At 47.9% G+C, this 5,686-nt stretch overlaps 1 pseudogene across 1 annotated transcript; it reads right to left on the bottom strand.

Moving 5' to 3' along the window:
* Positions 1-760: 760 nt before the first annotated feature.
* On the bottom strand, positions 761-3,405 carry LOC311612262 (small ribosomal subunit protein uS2-like; annotated as a pseudogene). Its single transcript has 3 exons — positions 3,402-3,405; positions 2,065-2,077; positions 761-1,498 (listed from the first exon to the last, which is right to left on the bottom strand). The product of its transcript is annotated as a small ribosomal subunit protein uS2-like (transcript).
* Between the last annotated feature and the right edge of the window lie 2,281 nt (positions 3,406-5,686).

Here is a 5,686-nt window from a genome sequence, read left to right as displayed (position 1 = left end):
GCCTTGCCACTCCTACGGGATATGGTTTCTTTTTCTCCCTTATCAAGCCCAGCACTTCCCTAGATAACCTAGGCCTAGTGGAGGGGAGGTGGGATGGCTGTTGCTTTTTGAGGGAGAGGTATCTGCATTGTCTTCCAGAAGACAGGGTGTTCTGGCTCTTACTAGGGAAGATGTGGTCCACTTCTGCAGACTCGGAGATTAGGAGGAATTTGTGGCATTAAAATCTTCAGGCCCGGCTGATGTAGCTCAGTAATTGAATGTTGACCTATGAACCAGGAAGTCACAATTCGATTCCTGATCAGGATACATGCTTGGGTTTCGAGCTCAATCCATGGTAGGGGACAGGCAGTGGATTGATGATGATTTTCTCTCATTATTGATATTTCTAGCTCTCTCTCCCTCTCCCTTCCTCTCTTTGAAATCAATAAAAGCATATTTTTTAAAAATTCAGGCATTTACTCTGATATCTCCATTCCATGTGTCAGGGTCCCAGTTTTTTTTTAACCAGGCCCCCAACTTTAACATAAGAGATCTGCCTTATTTGAGCACTTAATTAACTTTGAAGTCACTATTAAGTCCTCAGCTTCTCCGCCTTCCCACTGCAGGATATGTGGTCTTTTTGTACAAACCAAAGAGGCCCTCTTATTTTTTTTTTCTTTTAGAAACTTTATTTACTGTCAACCTTATTTTCATTTTGTTAAGAGTCTGTGAAATATTAGCTCACAACCACTCAGTGGTTGTTCCTTCACCCCCCAGGGACCTAAGCAGTGGGGGATACAGACCCGTTTTCTGTGGCAACAGAGGCTTCAGTCAGGAACTGCTGAATAGGCAAGAAGGTACCTGAGCCTTCAGACCAGTCTGCAACCTCAGGCTGAGCATCAGTGATCTCAGGAGCCAGACCAGCCCATTCACCCTGAAATTCCTCCTTGGTGACAGTCTTTTCAGCAGCGGCCTGCTCTTCCTCTTCAATCTCGGCAGGGTGTCTGTAGAAGTGAAGAACAGCCATGGGTATTCACGGGAGATGGTGACATGCACAGTACTTTCTGAGCCAGCATCCATCACCTCAGACACACTGAATGTGGCCCTTTGTTGTTGTAAGAGATGGTAATGTCCACATAGCACAGAGGAGAGTGTGTGCTTTGCAGAGCAATGGTAGGCAAGTTAGCATAAGCTATCCCTGTAAAAGGCTGCTGGTCAGCCCTGGGATCAGTAACCACCAAAAGTCTCAGCTCCCAGAAAGCTGCTGGTATCTGTTGGTGAAGGTTCCAGGAGTGAAGCATCGGCAATCGCAGTGGCTCCAAACTTCAGCATAGCTCGCTGGCCAGCATTCCTGGGCGAGGTGACACTGGCATCAGAGGGGTCTTCACAAGCTGCCAGCAGAAGTTTCTCCCAGGTTTTCTTCAGATTTATGATTCAGACTCCATCACTTTTCCTTTTGTAGATGTACTGTTTCATTTGGAAGTCAAGATTGGTGCCATCTAAGTGGGTTTTCAGTTGCCTGTTACCCTAAGTTGTTCATTATCTTATTTTTAAAAATATATTTTATTGATTTTTTTACAGAGAGGAAGGGAGAGAGCTAGAGAGCTAGAAACATCGATGAGAGAGAAACATCGACCAGCTTTCTCTTGCACACCCCCTACAGGGGATGTGCCCACAACCAATGTACATGCCCTTGACCGGAATCGAACCCGAAACCTTTCAGTCCACAGACCGACGCTCTATCCACTGAGCCAAACCGGTTTCGGCAGTTGTTCATTATCTTAAAGCACATTCATGGAGCTTAGCAAGAGCCACCAATTCCATCATCCTTAGAGCTACTATTCCCTCCCTTATACCTCTAGCATCTGATATATTGAGTCCTCTATCTAAAACTTTCCATTCTATTTTTCGACTCTCCCAATTCACCAACAGTTTTCCGTGCTTCGACCTACATCCAGCAATGTCAGATAAGGTTATGACTCAGTTCCAAAAACCCCATCTTATTTATCATCTGATTTCTTTGGTACTAACTGTCAAGTTCAGATTCTCAAGAAAGAGATCAAGTTCAGGATGCAAAATGCTTACTGGAGGTCCACACCTGTGAAAAGAAGGGAGCAAAAACAGGATTGAGCTTTTCTCCTGTGGTGAGATAGTGAAGAAGTCAATCTGTGCCAAAGGTCCTGGTTTCGATTCTGGTCAAGGGCATGTACCTTGGTTGCAGGCACATCCCCAGTAAGGGGTGTGCAAGAGGCAACCAGCTAATTGATGATTCTCTCTCATTGATGTTTTTAACTATCTCTCTTCCTCTCTGTAAAAAAAATCAATAAAATATATTTTTTAAAAACACACACACACAAGATGGCTGCTCCCATGTGGTCAAAGATCCTGCCCCCATGTGGACACAAGATGGCCACCACAAGATGGCCAGCAAGAGAGGGAAGTTGGGAGGGACCAAGTCTGCAAGGGAAGGCAGTTGTGGGCAATCAGGCCTGCAGGGAAGGGCAGTTGGGAGGGAACCCAGGTCTGCAGGGGAGAGCATTTGGGGATGGAGGGGTGGGACCAGGCCTGCAGGGGAGGGAAGTTAAGGGCAATCAGGCTGGCAGGCAGAAGCAGTTAGGGGCAGTCAGGAAGGCAGCAGGCAGGCGAGCAGTTGGGAGCCAGCAATCCTGGATTGTGAGAGGGATGCCCGATCCCAGTAGGATCTGGCCTAAACAGGCAGTCGGACATCCTTCGAGGGTCCCAGATTGGAAAGGGTGCAGGCTGGGCTGAGGGACATCTCCCCCCTTACATGAATTTCATGCACCAGGCCTTTGGTCCTATGTAATAAAAGAGTAATTTGCAAATAAACCAAACAGCAGAACAACCAACCAACCAATCAAAGCATAGTATGCTAATGATTTTCTAAGGCTGCTCAACCACTCTCTATGATGTGCACCAACCATGAGGGGGAAGACAGTAAACTGGTCAACCAGTCGCTATGATATGCACTGACCACGAGGAGGCAGATGCTCCAACCAGTAAATTAGCTTGCTGCTGGGGTCCAGCCGATTGAAACTGAGTGAGATAGGCTGGACGCACCCTGGAGCCCTCCTGTGGTCCCTCCCCAACCCAGTCGTGCAACAGTGGGGTCCCTCAGCCTGGCCTGTGCCCTCTCACAATCTGGAACCCCCTCAGGGGATGTCAGAAAGCCAGTTTCAGCCTGATCCCACAGGCTACTTCCTTTGGGAGAGCACCAGAGCAGGGCTCATGGCTGGCAAGTGCTGCTGTGGCGGTATGAGCCTTTCCTGAACAGGACTGATTAGGCGCAAGCCCATGGCAGGCACAGTGAGGCTGGGATAAGCCAGAGCGGCAGGTAGGAGCTGCAGGCAGCGTTGGACTGCGGGTTTGGCCCGATCCCTGCAGACCACCCAAAGGTACCTCACCCATGCACAAATTCATGCAATGGGCCTCTAGTATATTGTATAATATATAATACTATATAATAAAAACCTAATATGCTATGTGTGTGATCATTTGTTAGACATTTTGACCAGTCGCTATGATGTGCACTGACCACCAGGGGGCAGATGCTCCAACTGGTAGGTTAGCTTGCTGCTGGGGTCTGCCCATTCAGGATTGGGCGAGACAGGGTGGACACACCCTGGAGCTCTCCTGCAGTCCCTCCCCAGCCCCAGTAGTGCACCAATGGGGTCCCTTGGCCTGACCTGCACCTTTTCACAATCCAGGCTGTTTTTGTCCTGATCCCTGCAGGCCAAGCTGAGGGACCCCACCAGCACACAAATCCATGCACCGGGACTCTAATATAATATAAACATATAATTATTTCCTGAACTATTTTTAAAATATATATTTTATTGATTTTTTTCCACAGAGAGGAAGAGAGAGAGAGATAGTTAGAAACATCGATGAGAGAGAATCATCAATCAGCTGCCTCCTGCACACCTCCTACTGGGGATGTGCCCGCAACCAAGGTACATGCCCTTGACTGGAATCAAACCTGGGACCCTTGAGTCCGAAGGACAACACTATCCACTGAGCCAAACCGGTTTTGGCCTTGCCTGAACTATTTGAGAGTAAATTGCAGATATAATGCCCTTTACCCCTAAATCTTTGAGTATGTGTTTCCTAAAACAAGGTCATTCTTTTATATAACAACTAGAGGCCCAGTGCATGAAATTCGTGCATGGGGGGTCCCCTCAGCTCAGCCCCCACCCTCTCCAATTCGGGACCCCCTTAGAGGATGTCCAACTGTTCTCAGGCCTAAACCGGCAGTCAGATATCCCTCTCACAATCCAGGACCACTGGCTCCTAACTGCTCACTTGCCTGCCAGGCTGATCAACCCTATCCACCTCTGCCTGCTGGCCTGGTCACCCCTTGCTGCATTCCCCCCCCCCCCCCCCCCCCCCGCCAGCCTGGTCACGCCCAACTGCCGCCCCTTGCTAACCTGGTTTCCCCAAACTGCTCCTCCTATCAGCCTGGTCACCCCCAAATGACCCTCCTCCAACCTGGTTGCCCCCAACTGCCGCCCCTGCTGGCCTGGTTGCCCCTTGTAGTCTGCTGTTCAGTCGTTTGGTCATCCCTCACTCCCCCCTGCTGGCCTGGTAACCCCATGCAGCCTGCTGTTCAGTCATTTGGTTGTCCCTCACTAATTCCCCTGCCAGTCTGATCACCCCTAATCACCTCTGCCTGCTGGCCTGGTTGCCCTCAATTATTCTCCTCTGCTGGCATATTTGCTGCTAACTGCCCCCACAGCTGGCCTGGTCACCTCCAACTGCCCCCCCCCCCCTGCTAACCTGATCACCCCCAACTACTCCTGCTGGCCTGGTCGCCCCATGCAGTCATCTGTCAGTTGTTTTGGTCCTGACGTCCCCTGGCTTTTTATTTTTTATTTATTTATTTATTTATTTATTTATTTTTTAAATATATTTTATTGATTTTTCACAGAGAGGAAGAGAGAGGGATAGAGAGTTAGAAATATCAATGAGAGAGAATCATTGATCAGCTGCCTCCTGCACACCCCCACTGGGGATGTGCCCGCAACCAAGGTACATGCCCCTGACCAGAATCGAACCCGGGACCCCTCAGTCTGCAGGGCGACGCTCTAGCCACTGAGCCAAATCGGCCTCGGCGGCCCCTGGTTTTTTATATATTAGGATCTCCCTGTATACCACATTAAGAGTGAAGACACTTTCAGATGCTTGACTAATTTCCCTTGTGATGAAGTATTTACAGCTTTAACTTTAACATCACATGCTCTTCAAACTCAAAAGAAAGCATGTAACTGACTATGTGTGAAAATGGATTCAGGTAGAAATATTCCTACTCTGTCTAGTTTGTCCTTGTGATTTATTAATAGTCATCTCAAATGCTGGCATCCTGGGAAACTGTCTTCGAATTCATTTAAATAGGAGGCCAGTGTCAGATGGGGACAAATCAATTCTTGGAATCAGAATGACCTCTCCTTCTGCAGATCCTGTTAATACTTCAGCTTTGATAATGTTAGGTTGCAATCTTTTGATAATAAATCTCGTACTATTACAAAGACCCCATTTACTATTAAGATTTCTCAGTAGCATGATGATGGCACCCACTTTCAATTTGCATTTTTTTAAAAATATATTTTATTGATTTTTTACAGAGAGGGACAGAGAGTTAGAAACATCGATGAGAGAGAATCATCGATCAGCTGCCTCCTGCACACCGCAA

Source organism: Pipistrellus hanaki (assembly GCF_964339955.1).
Source record: "Pipistrellus hanaki genome assembly, chromosome: 1".
Classification (NCBI taxonomy): Eukaryota; Metazoa; Chordata; class Mammalia; order Chiroptera; family Vespertilionidae; genus Pipistrellus; species Pipistrellus hanaki.
The sequence above is the reverse complement of the archived record's forward strand: the minus strand, read 5'-3'. Positions and strand labels throughout refer to the sequence as shown.